This window comes from Ostrea edulis, chromosome 2 (genome assembly GCF_947568905.1).
Source record: "Ostrea edulis chromosome 2, xbOstEdul1.1, whole genome shotgun sequence".
Classification (NCBI taxonomy): domain Eukaryota; kingdom Metazoa; phylum Mollusca; class Bivalvia; order Ostreida; family Ostreidae; genus Ostrea; species Ostrea edulis.
The window spans coordinates 15,268,261-15,287,725 of NC_079165.1; the positions used below are offsets into that span (position 1 = coordinate 15,268,261).

Genomic DNA, 19,465 nt, shown 5'->3' on the forward strand with positions numbered 1-19,465 from the left:
TATCATGTGTAATAAAAAATGTGTGTACTATCTAAGAAATAAAGATTTATGTATTATTAAACAACAATTGTACTTCATTATCATTAATATAAATCACATATAATGGCCTACATTTTGCAGTTACTCCCCATTCACCAGAGTTAGGGGGCGCACTTACCAATGCAGTCCCAATCTTCACCTAAATAGTGTTAACAAATACGGTATAGTAAAGTTTACGTTACCATCTTCTTTATCATGCTGAGTTTTAACAGGTTGTATTATATCTTAACAAAAACAAGGTTTTATTCCTTCGATTTTACGTTGAAAACTTGTACCTCGTCATTTTGTAATGTTGGGGAGGTGTGTGTGTGTGTGTGTGTGTGTGTGTGTGTGTGTGTGTGTGTGTGTTCGCGCACTATGCCGACACTTACGACACGTATAAGGTTACACACGAGCAACCTACGACATTTTCAGAACCTACGACACAAAAGTGTGTCGTAGGTTTGGAGACCCCTTGAAATCGGAATTTTTCATCGTGTTTTACCCAGAAAATACAAAATTTTGTATAGTGTGAGTTTCCGGGTTACACACGACTTTTGTTACACACAACACCGAGCCATAATGGGGTGCTTACACACTTTGCATCCTTGCCACATTCTCGCGCATGCGCAAATTCAACTTCCTAAGGAAACGAGGTCGAGTGGATGACAATGCAAATGTAAGTGTTTTTGTTTATTTAATTGAATATAAGTAGTCAATTAATGATTTAAAATTGATATTTTTGTTCCCGTCCGTTTAGTTTGAATACATTGGGGTATGTGATGTATCGTTATTCTGCAGTAATGGTGAGAAAAAGTAAGTTGACCTTTGACACGACTAAGATACAATTAGATGCGTGTAAGCTTAAATAGTTCAATGGTTTTCATTTTCTGTATGTTTTTGTGTTTGTTTTATATCATCATGATTATCTTCAGTATTTTGGTTTATCATTGATTTGACAAAATGTTTTACAAATACAGAATCAAGGAATAGTTAGAATTTCCTCTTCAATACAATATCGGTGTACACGTTTTTTTTAGACATATGAACATCGTTAAAAGCAACAATTCTCTAAATATTAAATGAGAATTGAATTATTATACACAGTATATTTGTCATTCTTTGATGAATATGCGTATCTTAATGTATAACATTGATATATAACAAACTGACGAACAACTGGAATTTCCTCTTTAGAATATTCTATCTTAGCTTGGCAAAATATTTTCAATATTTTCAAAGATATAAACCCCGTTTCAAAGCGACAATATCAAAGAAAATTAAACAAGTACATAGCTCCAAAAAATTGGGTCTTTATTACCACTATTTTTGGATATTATTAACTGGTAACCGGTGGATAGCTCCAGCCTCTTTCCCCTTAATAAGGAAGGTGTGGTCAAGCGCGGTTAAACAAGTTCTTGGGGAAAATATTGTTTACCTTATTTTAAGAAATTGTTTAGATTTCATTTTGTTCCAACATCGACCAGTTGCAAAGATTTTGGGTTAATTTATCTGATGGTTGACTTTACGCCATGGCTATAAACAACTTTATATAATATGTTGATTTATAGGCGTTGAAAGAAATTTCCAAATAAAGGGTGTTGAAATCAAATGGGACAAGGACATTTAAAGTATGTGCGGTTCAAGTGTCTCTCATCAATATGAATAGAATGAAAAATAAAGTAATTTGTCCCAAAATGAAGTCCCCCCCCCCTTTCTTCTCTCCAACCCCATCCCCATTTGTGCATGCAGCTAGATCCAGTGTTTTCATACCAGACCAAATTCATGTTAAATTATCAATGTTTGTCCTGTTAAGAAGATATACTTTTTAAGTAAATGGAAACTCCAATCTAGTTCACTGAATTTATGAAAAGGCAAGAGCAGATCCGGATTTCTCTCTCTCTCTCTCTCTCTCTCAGAGTGTTGCCAAATCGGTGTAACTTACATTAAAAAAAAATAAAGGGGTTTCGGTCAAGGGCTACCGCTATTTTTAGAGCGACCCTGAACACTAGCGACAGCGATCACCGCAACACCGGCACCAGAACATGTACAGACTGTTCAATCGAGTGGGGAAGATCCCCAGGGCTTTTTGTAAATTTCATATAAAGTTGCAGAAATGACATTTTTTATCTTTGTTTATTTTTTTACTTATTCAATTGTAAGAAATCAGATACTATTTATATGTATTTCTAAAAATAAAATTGAAAAAAAAATAATAAATCCATTACGAGATTCGAACTGGGTACATGTTATCGTGAGTTTCATAGACATCTCTAACGATTACGTAACAGTGTTTTAATCTTCACACTCTTGTTATTTCACACTCTCAAATAAATGAAGTTATGTAAATCAATTTTGTGTAGCCTATGTTTCAAAATATTATCTGTATTTTGCACCATTTACAAATGTAAAATAGTATTGTTAAAAATTCAGAAGTTTTTGAATTTGTCAGCACTTGGAGATTATTTTTCTCGTGCCGTAGACCGACTGAAGAAGAAAAAAAAGGGGTCAGATTATTTTCTTAGTGCTGTGTTTAAAGTTATGTATTAGTAAGTATAAAATGAGGATATCATTGTTTATAGACATCAGTCAGTGCTGCATATACATGTATTACCATTGTCTGTCTGTCTGTTTACCAGTATTTACAGGTATCTGAATTTTTAATCAGCTGTTAATCTGTAAATGGATACAAATAGAAAAATGGGAGGGGGGATGCATATAGATAGATATATAGTGTATTTATCATCTATTTATAGAGATAGAGTTTTTTCCTTTTATTTATTTATATATATTTATTGATTAAAATACCTGTGCAGTATAATGAGTATTGCCCATGTCTGTTGTAGGGGTAGTGGTAAAATAGTATGATATACATGTATGTATGATATTTTAATAATATTAACAATGAACCTACATTGTAATATTTTTGCCATAGTGTGTATATGAATTCTAGGTATCAGGACAACTCGCCCCCAAGACAACTCGCCCTCAAGACAACTCACCCCCTCATCGGGACAACTCGCCCCTAAGACAACCCGCCCTCAAGACAACTCGCCCCCTCTTCGGGACAACTCGCCCCCTCTCTTGAGATAATTCGCTCCTACATATCATACATGTTTACAATTATTATTTTTGGTCTAAATCCAAGAGGTGTATTACCAAAAATTAATGAATTTCTTATAGATAGTATATACATCACAGACAATAAGACGTGTTCACATTAACACCGAACTTCATGTCTTTTTATGCAAGACGAACGATTTTAGTGGAAATCCAGTGTTTGGGTTCAGTAAATTCATCATCACTTTTATGTACATGTAAAATATATAATTTCAGCGGAAACAAGTTAGCGTTTGGTATAGGGAGAGTATTAGCTTGGTCTACAGCTGACGTAGTATAATTATCAATAATCTGCGTCTGTTGTTAAATCTAATTGTTTCATTTCCCCCAAGCTGTTATAAATTTACTTCAAACGTTATGAGTTACTCATCATCAGAGTTCTTTACACTTTGAAATCACCGCGTAAAAAGAATCACACTGCGTAAAAAGAATCAGTAAAGCAAAGCCGTTATAAAATTTCTAAAATGGGAATTTTATTTTTCAACGGGTATTAGTTGAGAAATGCATTAAAAGATAATTACATGTGTCAGAATATTCATGCTTCACCTTTACACTTATGTATACTATATCGATAAAAGAAACACCCACACCCTCAAAATTTTCTCAGTATTAGAGACATTTAATCAATTACCTGAAGATCAGTAAATATAATTTTCCTTGCCAATTGATTTATGAAAAATATAACTTTTTCTGAAATGCAATAATTAAATATATGTATAATTCTATTAGAATTTACCATTCGTGTTAAAGTATGAAAGAAAAAGACGTATCTTTATAATTGTAATTGTAATTAAAAGATTTATATAGCGCCCTATCAACATTAGTTCTCTAAAGCGCTTTACAAATGTGAAAGAAAAGATAATATAAAATCGATGTGCACATACATGTGAATAAAATATTCATAGTGTCAGAATTAAAATGCATAAATATTATTATTAATATATAGCGATATGATATGATTACCATAATAACATATGAAACAATTTAAAACAACCCTTAGGAATAATTAAATACATAACAAGGACATAGGCATAATAACAAACAGCAGGGGTTTTTTTTTTTTGGGGGGTGGGTGTTTGTTTTTTGTTAACAGCACTGTAAGAGCTGTATGTAAGAGCACTAAGTATATAAAAATAATCACAAATTAAAAGCTAATTTAAAGAGATGCATTCTGAGGTCCACTTTAAAATTAGACAATGAAGTACATTGTCTGAGTTTAAAAGGCAGAGAATTCCAGAGACTCGATGCAGCTTTGTCCAAACGTCGATCCCCATATGTTTTCGTACGTGTCCGAGGTACCTGGAGAAGATGCAGAGATTCGGATCTTAGTGATCGTGTGGGATTGTAAACTGTAAAGATATCCTTTATGTAAACTGGAGATAGGTTGTTGGGAGATTTGAAAGTATGAAGGAAGTATCTTATATTGAATTCTGTACTCAACTGGGAACCAGTGAAGATCTATTAGAACAGGAGTAATATGGTCGGATTTTTTTGAGCGTGTTATTAATCTTGCAGCTGTGTTTTGTGCCCTCTGAAGTTTGCTGGTGTGTTTAGAATGAACACCATAAAGCAATGCATTTCCGTAATCTAATCTGGATGTAACTAGCGAGTTTACTAGAGTTTTACATGCTTCATCATTGATAAATGTTAAAAGTGTAAATAACACACACAAAATAAAAATAAAATGTGATAATATATTTATATATAATATTGGGGGCAGGGTTTGACACTAAGGCACGCCCGACCGACCGAGACTACTAAATGATAGGTCTGGTTGGGTAAAATGTTTATTTACTAGTCCGACTGGTCGTGTTAAAAATATGAACAAATTTAAGAAACTTTACTTTAAATCATAAAATATTTTATTCATAAAAAAAATAACTGTAAAGAGTTTGCGAGCAATTTAATGAACCGCATGATGACATAATCTCTATCTTTAGTTCTAATAAGTCGCGGTCGTAAGTGATGTTCTACGACATCTACACATTGTTAATGTGTGTAAAGTTATGTTTTGGTTAAATAGAATTATTGAATTCACTTTCATTAAAAAAAACACCAAAACAGTTCATTTGAATTGAATATAAGAAAGTGTTTATTAAACATATGTGCAGGAATGTCTATATAATCAAATATGAAATCTCGTCCTCAATGAAAGCAAAAGATGTCTCAAGAAAGAAAAAAAAAGGAAAACGTTGGGAAGAAACAAAGCAGCTAGGGCTTATGAAATAGAAATTTTAAAAAAAATATTGAGGTCAATTTATTCTAAATGGATTAAAGAATTTCCGTGCCGGTAAAAATTTAATGAAACTGAAAATAGGGTTGAAAGTAAAAGCATCAAATTGAATGACGAGATTAAAGATTTTTTTGAGACAATTAAATGCATTTTAGTTCAAACTTAACGTTTTTCATTTAAATTAAGTACATGTATTTAGATATGGAGAATCTTATAAAAAAAAAATTCTGGAACGTTGGTCAGGGCTAGTGGATGTAAGGTCAGGTCTAGCAAAAATCATTTTAAGTAGCCCGATTGGTCTAGTGCCCCAAAAAGTTAATGTCAAACCCTGGGGGGCGAGTGTCTCAAGAGAAGGGGGCGACTTGTCCTGAGAGAGGGCGAGTTGTCCTAAGAGGGGGCGAGTTGTCTTGGGGGCGAGTTGTCCAGCATTCGAATTCTATTGGTATCAATTATATAGTAGGCCTAGTAAGAATACTATTCTACTTCTATTCAGTAGAAATAGAGCAACACATACAAGAATATTTAAGCTTACATTTATGTATAGTAGTCTGGTACCACTAAATATATTAAGTTGAGTGTTCATAATATGTTAAAAATTCAGATCATGTTTATTTACATGTTAGAGGGCATAAACATGCACCATACTTTTCATGAAGCACCAACACTCTTCATGAAGTATGCTGGCGTAAAGCGCAGCAGTTCAGGGTACCTGTAAAGTGCGAAACGAAACGAAATATACCGAAACGAAACGAAATCCAACGAAACGAAATATGTCGAAAGGAAACGAAACCCACCGAAACGAAACGAAACCTACCTAAGCGAAATGAAACAAATTGTATAACCAAACTCTTTTAATTATAATAATTAAAAATGGCATCTTAGGCTCCTGTGAAAGTTACCACATATCAATAAAATTCGCCTCCCCTTTGATGTAGGCCTTCGGCTTAACTGATATAATTAAAAGAGATCGGTTATACAATCTGTTTCGTTTCGGTAGATTTCGTTTCGTTTCGGCGGATTTCGTTTCGTTTCGATTTCGTTTCGCACTTTACAGGTACCCAGCAGTTCATGCCCTTAAATACTTTAAAAAATTAAACTTGTTTCTTAAATATGCATACATGTATTTGTACTTTAATAATCCATGTTTAGGAAATATTTCCATGTTATATATGTTAATCATATGTGTCACCATGCAATGTTAGATTGAAAAATAATATAAATACATGTGTATATGCAAGCTAATGTTTCATTAGATTCTTTGCATTTGATTTTAATGTCAAGTTTCTTTTTCATAGTTGACGCAACAGATTATGAGATACAGATGAAACATGCAGGGAACCATGTAAATGATTCTGAAAGTGGCTACCCAGGTGCTGTTTAAGGAAGCTTGTAATAGGAGTGGAAAACCACCCAAAAACTATGTGTCTCAAAATGCCAGTAGAGACATAGAAAGAAGAGAGGAACTAGCTGGGATATCATTATGAAGAACCTAACCTCCTTGGAGTCAAGTATGTGACAAATTATTCATATAAATAATCATCCATGTCACCATGAGATCGAAATTAACTTTTTAACCACAAGAAATTTTAGGTACTGTATTCTTTTCCTACTAGGCTCCAATTCGAAATTTAACCAGCATTTTTCTATCGATTGCTTTTTTTCAGGAATTTAATAAACTAAGCACCCCTTTTATCAAAATAAATGAGAAGAAAGTGCAATATCAAAAACAAGATTGGAATTTCTTTCCTTTAACATTTTTAAATGAATTATCAGGCAATGTATCATTGGTGGGGGTCATAGGGAACATCTATGCAGCATGTACTCACTATCCAGAGGTCCTCCACCTACAATTTACAGCATTATGTGGCTTGAACCTTAAGACTTAGTGTGTATTTAACTCTCTCTCTCTCTCTCTCTCTCTCTCTCTCTCTATCTCTCTCTCTCTCTCTATCTATATATATATATATTTCTATTTACTCAATCCTGTGTGTAATCATGCTTAGCAACTATCCAGTATGTTTCTGTGTAACATATTCTCAGCCATGCGGATGTTTTTCGTTAGATGTCATTTTTTTTCCCCGACGAGTGAGGGGAAACCATCCCCTTACGAAACAGCCTGTAGAGAAATAAATGTTATGTGATTGAACTCCATCTGATCATCAATTTATATATATATATATATATATATATATATATATATATATAATCCAAATAGAAAGAGTTGATATCACACAGTCAAAATAATTAAATAAAAAAGCAGGAAAATATGCAGTTCCAAAATATATTCAAATCGCTAGTGCTTTCTGGATTTTAACATCCATCCTCAGGTGAATACAAATATTGAATACAAAGTTGTTTATCTTATATTGTTGTATATCTAAAACATTTGGAGATTTCATCACAGTGGCTCATCACAAATTAACCCTCTCTCTTCTATATTTACATGGGGGGGGGGGGGGGGGATTATGGTATCCCAATAATCACTCCTTCAAATTTCTATTATGTCTCCTTTATTTTACTGACATAAGATTTTACGACCCCTCTCAATCGATCAGAGAAAGACCATAGTTTGTAAAAATACTTAGAATATCTGTTCGCACCAACAATATATTTGAAGGAACAATGCATTTTCTATCGTTTTTAAAACCACAGGAACTTTTCATCAATCACTCAGAATGGAAGACAGACTTGCATTGGTCAGTTCAAGTTGCTCTTCAGTTAGGATGTGTGAGAGTAGTTTAAGCAAACATCCCCCCATTTAAGAAATTATGTCATTGTGCTTCTGCACAACTAATCATAATCTTACGTTCTAAGTTTTTATAGTATGTACCTGGAATATGTCAATATAATTCCATTTTTCTCATTCATAAGAGATTTACCAGTTATCTAAATATTACGTATGCAACTAATCAGAATGCTTGACGTGTGCATGTGTAGGTATTCATATTGTAAATCAACAGCAAAAAATCATTTTAATTTAATTACCCTTTAATAAGAAAGTTGTGGTCATTTCAGTACCAAAAAATGAAAGAAAGCAATGCACGTTATGTGCATATGTCAATCTGTAATTTTGTTGATGTCATCCAACAGGTATTTGTATCATGTACATATGATTAGCATAATTAGTTTGAATTTCATGTTTGCATCATATATAAGAAAGCTGTGGAGATTTTGAAATTGTCTAATCAAAATTTAGCACAATTGTGCATGCACATGCTGGCTAGTAATTTTAACCATACCAATTTGTAAGTGCCAAGACATACTAAAATCCTCAACTTCAGAAGAATTTAATGAAAAACATAAACATTATGGTCCTTGAAATATAGAAAAAATATAGAATCTTCAAAAGACAGGATATGCATATACTGAGTGTTGGCATTTTTGTATTACACCAATCTATATAGATACACATACTATCTACTATGCTGTGATATCAACTCATTCACTTTATTCATAAGAAAGTTACAGACATTTTAGTATTAAATCCAATCAAAATGAAATTTTGCATGCATGTGCAGATTGGTCATTTTGAACATGCAGATCAGTTAATAAATATCTTAAAAATATCTTTAAAATAAAAATCTTAAAAATTACAAGTCTTAATTAATAAATGCCTACAATATGAATATTAAACAATCTCAAAGAACAAAAAAAAATTTAGACTGATTCCCAAGTTAGTGTACCAAAATCCAATGCATGCACATTCAGACTAAAATACTATCTTTCTGCACATCCAAATGATATACATGTACGTACAATCATCTTAAAAAGATTGCATATAAAGGATCTCTTGTATAGTTATTGAGAACAGAGTATACCCTAAGTTCTGGGAACATAAATATAAGGAATCACTGTCTAGTTTGTCAGGGTATATGAGGTGATTAACAAATTAACATCAACTGAAAATATGAGAATTCATGCATAACAGCTTCACCGTTTATATAGTTTGCATGCATGTATCATGTTCATGCTTTTATGGGATCTTTGTGAATTATGTCAAGGATTTGGATGATTTGAATATATTATAAAAGTGGCAAGAATGAAAATAACATGTTCTGCCATATTTTTGTTTTCGACAGTTTATTTTATTTTTCAATGCGTTGTTTTACACCAGTTTTATAACGTATGCAATGCAGTGTACACCAGTTTTGGACAAATGAAATTGGCCTTTAGTTTGCTTCATCAATATACAGACTCTATTTCAATTGATTATATATTAATAGTGAGTCTCATGCCAGTATAAGGCAATATACATCTTTCTCACATAATCACTAGTGTGAGACCAACTCAACCCATGTGAGACAGCCATACAAGATTTTTCTGTCTTACACTGCTAAGACATATCTTTGCTTGTGATGTACATATGTATGTCATATATTTTCTGATTTACATTACACGATAAAGAAAAATAGTTTGTATTGTTTTCTTCAAATTTCAATTTGATATATATTATGTATAGCTTTTTTATGGACAACCTTGGGTTTTGTACTTTACACTTATATTGTAAACCATTTTCAGGTATGCTGAGATCTTCATACTGTGTAATTAATTTTTGCATATATTCAAAGAAGGATTTCAATAATTTTGAATTTTCTCAAAGCTCTTGAATTAAAATACTGAACTGATAAAATGTGAGAAAAATAACACTTTATTATTTGCTCATGTGGGATAGGGAAATTCCACCTCTGGAACAAGATTCACTGCTTAAGACTCAGCAAAGTCTCGTCCTAGACTGCAAATCTTGTCCCCTCGGTGGAATTTCCCTATCTCCCATTCATACGAATGAAGGATTCCATTTATCACACACATGCAATGCACACGTGATATCATGCCAATATACATATGCATTTATCACACATGTAGCAAGTTTCAATGTTAGAACACATCTGATATATGCAGTGAGTTTTATGTCAATATATATTTATCACACACATGCAGTGAGTTTCAGTGCCAGTACACATTTGCACACATGTAATGAGTTTCAGTGCCAGTACGCATTTATCACATGCGTGTAGTGAGTTTAAATGCCAGTACACATCACACACATGTAGTGAGTTTCAATGTCAGTACAGATCAATACACATGTAGTGAGTTTCAATGCCAGTACAGATTTACCACACACATGTAGTGAGTTTCAATGTCAATACAGATTTATCACACACATGTGAGTTTCAATGTCAATACAGATTTATCACACACATATATTGAGTTTCAATGTCAATACAGATTTATCACACACATATATTGAGTTTCAATGTTAATACAGATTTATCACACACATGTAGTGAGTTTCAATGTCAATACAGATTTATCACACACATGTAGTGAGTTTCAATGTCAATACAGATTTATCACACACATGTAGTGAGTTTCATTGTCAATACAGATTTTTCACACACTTAAACTGTTAAGTGAGTTTCAATGTCAATACAAAGTGATCAATTCTTTTGAGAAGCCTGTAGTAACCAACCATGTTGATATCCAAGAACTTTTTAACATTGTTATCTCTTTCTAAAATATTCAAAGTTTATATTTGGATTTCAAAAATCTTTTGTCTCTCAATCAACACATTGAAATTTGGTTTAAAGCATGTTGAATTTAGTTTCACAATCTTGATATGATTTAATTGTGATGATTTCAAAAATAACATTCCTACTCACCACCCTGCACCTCAGAAATTAAAATGTAACTTAGAAATAATGAATGCATTTAAAAAAAAGAAGATTTAAAAACATTCAATATTTAAAATGATTGGACCAGTATTTCCTAATGTGAAATAATGTTAACGTGTACTGTGTTGTGCGGCGTGAAGACAAAATGTTTGGTAATAAAATAAGGTTATATTTAACAAGGAAAAAGTTTTTGAATAGGTATTGACCATATATTACACAGATAAGTTAAATAGGCAACTTAATAAATTTTTCAAATGATTAGGTCACTAAAGATCATTTTGGAAAGATCAAGGTCACTCAACATGTACCTTATATAGAAAAGAACCTTTATTTCAAAAGTTATATATCATTGTGCAAGTCATTTGTTACATGAAGTAGTTCAACTTCATTGGTTAGATGCAGTTTGGGGAAGCAATTACTAATATTCTTGTTATTGGATTTCACTCAAATAGAGACATCAACACTTGCCCGAGTCCCCACATACACAGGGTGGAAGTAACTTGTTTATGTGTTTGGAAAACGCGATATGTATATTACATATTTAAAGTTCATTTACATTTTGTTAATAGTAACTTACAGCAGTACAAACATTTTAAAGCTTTATCTCTTCAATGTTGTAGACTATATTCAGAGGGAATGCAGATACTGAGGCCCCCAAGCTCATCTAGGAAGTCGGGAAGAAAAAAGCGAGGTATTTGTATGTCATAATTTGTATTATATTTTGTTATTCCCAAGCAAATGAAGTTTAGGAGGGTATATTAGAATCGCCATGTCTGTCTGTTGGTCTGTCTGTCTGTCGATTTGTCTGTAGGCATAATTTTGGCTGTACTCATTTTAGGAGACTAGCTAATGGAATTTTCTTAAAATGTGTACACTCTCTCAAATCATAAAGACATATAAAAATCTGCACCTAGGGTTTTCATAATGATTGGACAAAGTTTACTTAATTTAGATCATTTTGTTGTTTCTTTGAAATTAGAAAAATTTTGAGCCTTGTTTGCTTTAACTTAAGGGTATGTCCTGACCTTAGCAGAGGGTCATTTGGACAAGATTACAGATATTTTTATGCCCCCTAGATCAAAGATCGGGGGGGGGGGGGATATTGTTTTTGTCCTGTCTGTCATTCTGTCTGAAACTTTAACCTTGCTAATAACCTTTGAACAGTAAGAGCTAGAGCTTTGATATTTCACATGAGTATTCCTTATGACAAGACCTTTCCGTGGGTACTAAACCTTTTGACCTTGACATTTGACCTACTTTTTGAGAAAAAATTGACATTGGTCATAACTTCTAAATGGTAAATATTAGAGCTTTCATATTGTACATGAACATTTCTTGTGACAAGATCTTTCTACTGGTACCAAGATATTTGTCCTTTTGACCTTGGCCATCTTCAGAATTGGCCATTATCGGGGGCATTTGTGTTTCACAAACACATCTTGTTTGTCCTTGCCATAAATTGCAAGATGAGATAAACAGGAGAATAATATACTAGGTGCAGAGGTTGCTTGTGTTCAAAGAATGTGCAACAACCAGCATCAGATGATAATCATTTGGACAAGCTAGGTCAAGGTTTCTGGGTGTGCAATGCAAAATTCTTCTCTATAATGTAATTTTATTATGAAATAACTTCAGAAAATTATACAAGATTAATTAAAATATGATCAAAGAAATGTCATGACCCTGAACACAAGTCATTCAGACAAGTTTAGGGGCACAGTTTAGGAGTTTCAGATTATGAAGTCTTAGGAATGTTAATATTCTAAGTTAGAGGTGCATGGAGAAGTCATACTTGACACAGAGGCTGCTTATAGCCAAGAAGTATGTCATAAACCTTATGCCCAGGTTATTTGTAGAGGGTCATGATCACATGACTCAAAAGTCAAATGTTCTTTAGGCTGCACCAATTTAATGCTGGGATTTTGGACAGTCATATTTTTCTGTTACTCTACTCAAAGTTTACTCATGACCAGACTTTTGGACCAATGTCATTTTGGGAAGGTCAGGCTCACTCAGAATATACACCTTATATATAAGGAAAAGTGCCTTATTTCATTAGTTTTTAAACAAGTATGGATCATAAATCGTGCAGATAGGTAATAGGCAAATGGCTTTCAGACAAAGGTCACTCAAGGTCATTTTGTAAAGGTCAACATCACTCAACATATACCTTATATATGATAAAGAAACCTTCATTCCAACAATATATCAACATTTATTGAGCATTGTGTGAATCATTTGTTATTTGAAATAGTTCATTCAGGTGAGATGTATTTTGGGGAGCATACATCAGTTTTATCAATATTCTTATTTTATATTAAATATCTATTGGTAGTTTAATAAAGGTTTAGGATAGAACATTTAAAAAATATATTATTGATTTGAAATCATTTACTTTAAGTTATGGTAAATGATAGAGAAAATGAGTTGGACAATCTTTCAAGAAACTGTTGTACAACTGTTTCAAGTGATATGTACTGTCCATTCTTTATTACAGCCAATGTTCAGTGCCACACTTGGACCACTGCAGAAAAGGCAGCTTTGTAAAGACAATTTGAGACTTTCATCAAACTAGGAAAAACTCTGGCTCAGGTTGACTGTCTAAAATCCATTTGGAAGGAGAAATCGCTGTCCAGTTTAACATGGTGTCGTGGAAAGTTTGCTGTTAAAAAAATTACTTCCTGGCAGAGGTGTTACAAAGAGTTAATCCAATTTTTATGCCCCCTCCATTTGAACGAGAGGGGACGTATATATTGTTTTACATGACTAATTCGGTCTGTAGAGCAAATCTTGTCTGCTCAATATCTAATGAATTCTTTTGCTTGACTGTTTCCAAACTTGGTACAATGATTGCCCCTAGATAGTGAATGAACCATATTAATTTACAGGTCACAGGGTCAAGGGTCAAACTGGACACAGTAAGATATTGTCTGTTCAATATCTTGAGAACGCTTTCCTGACAGACATCAAACTCGGTATACTGGTTTCTTTTAAGAAGTAGGTGGTTTCTTTTAAGAAGTAGATGGTTTCCTTTAAGAAGTATATGTCCCATAATGTCCCATATTCATTTTGAAGTCACAAGGACAAAGGTCAAACTGTACATAATAAAATATTGTCCACTGAATATTTAAAGAACCAACCCTTTACCTGACAGTTACTAAACTTGGTACAGCGGTTGCCCCTAGAGAGTAGATGACCCCTACTGATTTCCAGATCCCAAGGTTGAAGGTAAAATTGGACATAGTAAGATACCGTCTGTTCAATATTTGAGAACCATTCGCTTGACAGACATCAAACTTGGTTCACTAATTTTCCTTAAGAATTAGATACCCCATGGATTTTGAGGTCACAAGGTCAAGGGTCAAACTGGACATGACAAGATATTGTCTGCTCAATATATTGAGGACTCTTTGCTTGACAGATATCAAATCAGGTACACTTGTTCTACCTAAGGAGTAGATGACTCCATTTGATTTTGAAGTCACAAGGTCAATGGTCAAAATGCTACGGACATAGGTATTGTCTACACAATATCTTGAGTTTGCGTTTCTTGACAGACATCAAACTTGGTACACTGACACATCATAAGTGTAGATATCTAGTATTCATTTTAAGGTCAATGGTCAAACTACTCTGGACATCAGATTTTGTCCATTCAGTATCTTGAGAACCCTTGTTTGACAAACATCAAACTTGGTAGTCTGGTGCCGCCTAAAGAATAGATGGCTCCCATTGGTTTTAAACTCTCAAGGTCAAAGGTCAGGACTCAAATAACTGGTTATTTGAAAATATCTGCTCAGTACCTTTAGAGATCACATATAATGGTTGCCTCTGACTAATAGATACATTGTAACTTTTGCTACAGACATTCTAAATGATCATTTTCAATATTGTAATATGGAGGGCATATATGTTTCTTAAATCTTTCTTGTAAATGGTTTTGATACTAGTTTTATATACAAGATGTATTATCAGCATTTGTCATTCATTGTACACCATACATTGGTTCATTCAAAATTGATAAATATATAATCAACAGCAGTACACATGAAATAATTCTCCATCTATATCTTGAATTGAACAAAAAGTTTAATGGTATTCCAAGGCCTTATATTCATGTGCGATTGAAAGACTGAATGAATATACTAAGATAATATAACAGTATTTAACTAAAACTAATTGCAGTTTAACACTAATGTACTTATAATGTAATTGATAGTACCATGCTCTTACTTGTAACTTGTTTTCATTTATATTCAATAGATATTTCAAGTTTGATAGCTAACTCAAATTTCAAATATGAATGAACATTAAGTGTCTGCTGTTTTAAGACTAAAGAGTAGCTTTATTTACATCATATGAGGTTTTTTGAGCTAAATTGATCAGCTTTGTATGCTTATGAAATAAATATGTACACCTATATTTTGCAGTTGATTGTACTTTGCTTTAAAGAAGTCTTAAAATTGGTGTAGTTTTCATTAGGTTTGGACTTCGCAAGTGACAAATTGGATTAGGAGTATTTTTACTCAGTGTCTTCTCAAATACTAATGAAAAATCAAGACAATTTAATAGTCTTATAAATTCAGTATCTCTTGATAGATTGCTGAAAGAGTAGTACGAAAGAAAAATCCTGAACTCTGAACGATCAGATTCATGATGGATGCAGGGACACACAGTATTTTTAAAAGTCCTTGGTACAAGTTCTTCCTGTGACTTGAGCAGTGTCTGTATTCAGATATTTAAAAAAAAAGATCTTTAAAGCACTGTAGTACACTGTCATATAACCAGGAATATTTCCTGTATGGTCACCTTTAAATGGCCTTTGGTGTCGTATTTCGACATAAAGGACATCCAGGATACAGACGCCTTTGAATGCAACATTGGTTATATTACAAGTGTGACTGATAAGGAGCGCCAAATTAACAAAAACTCAGATAAAAAGATCAGTTCAATTATTACCCGTAATAATCAATTGACGTGCGCATCAAATCAATCATTGTTCTCATCAATTGATTAGGTGTTCACATCAATTATTGCGCCCATATATTAAATAATGCGCGCTGCCCATCAATTCAATGTATGAGAGCAATAATGGGTTTGCTGCGCGCATTTATTTAATTGATGACTGCAATACTTCAGCGCGGCATGTGATTTTGAGCTCCGTATAATTGATTTAATAATCTCTTTAATTCAATTGAAAATATCTTAATTATTTACAACGATTTTTGTACAAGAAATTAATGAGCACATCAACTCTTATATAGAGAGAAACACTTCAATTAATATAATGAATTCAAGACAGATCTAATTAGATAGTTGTTGTATCTAGAAGAAGTATTGCATGCATCAATTGAATAAATATCAATTCAATTGAAGAGAGCAATAATTAAATTATTACACACAGTAATTGAATTGAAGCACTAGTAATTGAATTAAAGCTTTTTTTAATTAAATTGTGGAGGGCATCAATTCAATTGTTGATATCAGTAATTCATTTGAAGAGAACAACAATTCAACTATAGCCTAATCAACTCATCAAAGTATTCAATGCTATAAAGAATTCAATCAATGCGCGCAATAATTCAGAATTGTAGATTTTAGTAATTATCTGAACATGTTTCATTGAATTGTTGCAAGCATCAAATGAATTGATGATATCTTCAAATAATTAAACTTCTCTTGAATTTAGCTTCTTAGACTGAAAACCTTTTTCAAATCTTTTTAACATTAATTTCTGTTACAGAAGAGTATATTTTAGTTCAACTGACAAAACACTAGACAGCCTCTCTCTCTCTCTCTCTCTCTCTCTCTCTCTCTCTCTGATATTTATATAAATTCCCCAAAAAGTTGTTTTTTGAGAAGTGGTTGAAACACTTGAGTTCCCTTTTAATTCCTTCAATCAACCGCCAGACTAAATGTAGTGACTTTCATGTAATATATCAAGTTTATACACTCTGTAGTGAGTTTCCGGTGTGTGTTCACATGTGACATGGTGTCGTAGGTATCAGGTGAAAATTCAATTTTGTTAAAGACGGATTTTCTATATTTTAAGTATCAGAGCAATATAAACAATTTAATCAATGCGCGCTAGAAATTAGAATAGTAGATATTATTAATTATTTGAAGAGATCTTCAATTGAATTGTTGCGCGCATCAAATGAATTGATATTTTCAAATGCTTAAAGATGTCTTGAATTATTTGAGTTTACGTTGATTTGGTGATTCATAGACTGAACACCTTGTTTAGATCTGCTTAATATTAATTACCGGTATTATATAATGAGACTCCCCCCGGAAAATTGGCTATATATAGTAAGCCCCCCTCCCCCGGAGGAGTCTGGCAATATAGTTAGACCCCCCACACCCACACCCACCCCACACTAATCAATAGTGAGCCTCCCTCCTTCGTGATTGGTCTGGATTTCCATCGGAAGACTGGCTATGGTATTTAGTGAGTCACCCCCTTTGAGGGGTGGCTATATCCCCTAGCCCTAGTAGTGAAACTTCCCTACAATACACATACGTGGTTGGTTGCAATTTCATTAATATCTTTGATATATTGATTAAAGGGGTAAATTCTTTTGGCAGTCGTTCAACTACTGAATTGAATGCTCATTGCGCTTATGAAGGATCATTTTTTAATAAGATGCATTTTGCTATATAGCCAAATTTATTTAGGGGTAATACTGATAGTTAGCCAGGTTTCCGGTGGATGTGGTAGGGTTGCTTTATAGCCAGAATTTCGGGGTGGGGGGGGGGGGGTAAATAGCTTGGGGGAAAAGCTATTCTTGTACTCTGTACAAGGACACAATGCATGAGCAGACGAATACATTTACTGTATATGTACATTTTCAATATCCACTCTTCGTCTTTTCATCAGACCTTATTTTTATTTGATATTATTGTGTAACACAGGACATATTATAAAATCCAACTTATACTGTGACATAGAAAATGTTAAAAACGGATATTGAACCAGTATTCGTGATTCGATGAAAGACTCTATATTGTCGAATGATAAATGAACCTTTTTCACAATTTATGTCGGGGAAAAAAATAGGAGTTTTTCCTTACTTTTATACCAAACACATAAAAAAAAAAATAGTTTAATCTCAATTTAAAAGGACTTTCATACAATGATAGACGATTAATAAAATGGTAAATAGAAACGTTTTAAATTTTCAACCTAGGACGTAAATATCCATCTGGATCCTCCATTATCCTAAATTCTCTGAAAGTAATTACTAAATGGCTAGGCATAAAGCAGATTTTCCGGAGGATGAACCTACTGAAGGGGGTATACGCTACAACACCAGGTGTCTCATCCCATGCCCCACCAGGGCTTAACCATGGACGCACTGAAGGCATAACGCCGGACTATTTAGACCCATTGCCTCTGAGGATTGGTACACGTCCTCCAACCCTTGCATCCACTCCTTGGTAGAATATCAAATACCTTTAATTAATATAACTTATGATCAAATATATAGGTTACAATGTGACACTTCAAACCGAGGCTCTTCTTCGGATATGAAGGTCATTGAAATATGAAAATATTCATTGCTAAACACAACCTCGTGCACTGGCCGAGAAGCCATATCGTCTGATATATATTAAAAAAAAAAATTGTTCTTTTAAAGGTACCAACTTTCCGGATAATATTTTGTGATAAACTGAAGTAAAACAATGCATAAAAGACTGGGATTTTATTTCAATAAACACATGTAAATTATAGCGAACAGGACTATTCCGTATACCAAAGTAAAGACCCTCCCCCCCCCCCCTTTACTTTAGTATCCGGAATAGTCCTGTTTGCTGTAAAGGGGGATACTGTAAAATAAAAATTGTTGGGTTTTGTTTTGTTTTTTTGAAAATGGTTGAAATGCTTGAGTTTCCTGTGCTCTCAATCAATCGCCAGACTAAATGTAGTGACTTTCGGGTAATATATCACGTTTAAACACTCTGTAGTGAGTTTCCCGTGTGTGTTCACATGAGTCATGTGACACCGTGTCGTAGGTATCCGGTGTAAATTCAATATTTTTAGAGACGGCTTTTCTATATTTCAAGTATCAGAACAATATACAGATGTCCCACATTACGTAAAAATGAATTTATATTCTGGTTAGCATAACTAGAACATAGTGTAGTGAGTTTCAGGTGTAAAGTCTTGTGTAGTGAGTTTCGGCATTATGCACGTATGTGTGTGTGTGTGTGTGCGTGTGTTTGTGTGTGTGTGTGTGTGTGTGTGTTAGAGCAGTGTTTGGCGTTTATTTTTGTACAGGCTTTAATGTAATTAATACAATTAGGATCGCAAAAATAGAAGGGGAGGGGGAGGGGGAGTTGAGCTCAACTTCATAACATTGCCTGACAATTTTTGACAAGTAAATCTTAAAAAGAGAAATCAAAAGCTCGAGAAAGAAGG

At 33.4% G+C, this 19,465-nt stretch overlaps 1 protein-coding gene and 1 long non-coding RNA gene across 7 annotated transcripts in view; one reads left to right on the forward strand and one right to left on the reverse strand.

The window, feature by feature from the left end:
- LOC125678225 (hemicentin-1-like) overlaps positions 1-19,465 on the reverse strand; it is a 221,381-nt gene that overhangs the window by 194,806 nt on the left and 7,110 nt on the right. The window lies entirely within an intron of this gene.
- On the forward strand, positions 376-15,465 carry LOC130052114 (uncharacterized). 3 transcript variants are annotated; one of them, XR_008800480.1, is made up of 4 exons: positions 376-697; positions 6,667-6,879; positions 11,664-11,734; positions 13,541-15,465. It is a non-coding gene; the product is annotated as an uncharacterized LOC130052114 (long non-coding RNA). The 3 variants fall into 3 exon arrangements; XR_008800482.1 differs by having other exon boundaries at positions 686-834; XR_008800481.1 differs by lacking the exon at positions 376-697 and adding an exon at positions 1,985-2,567.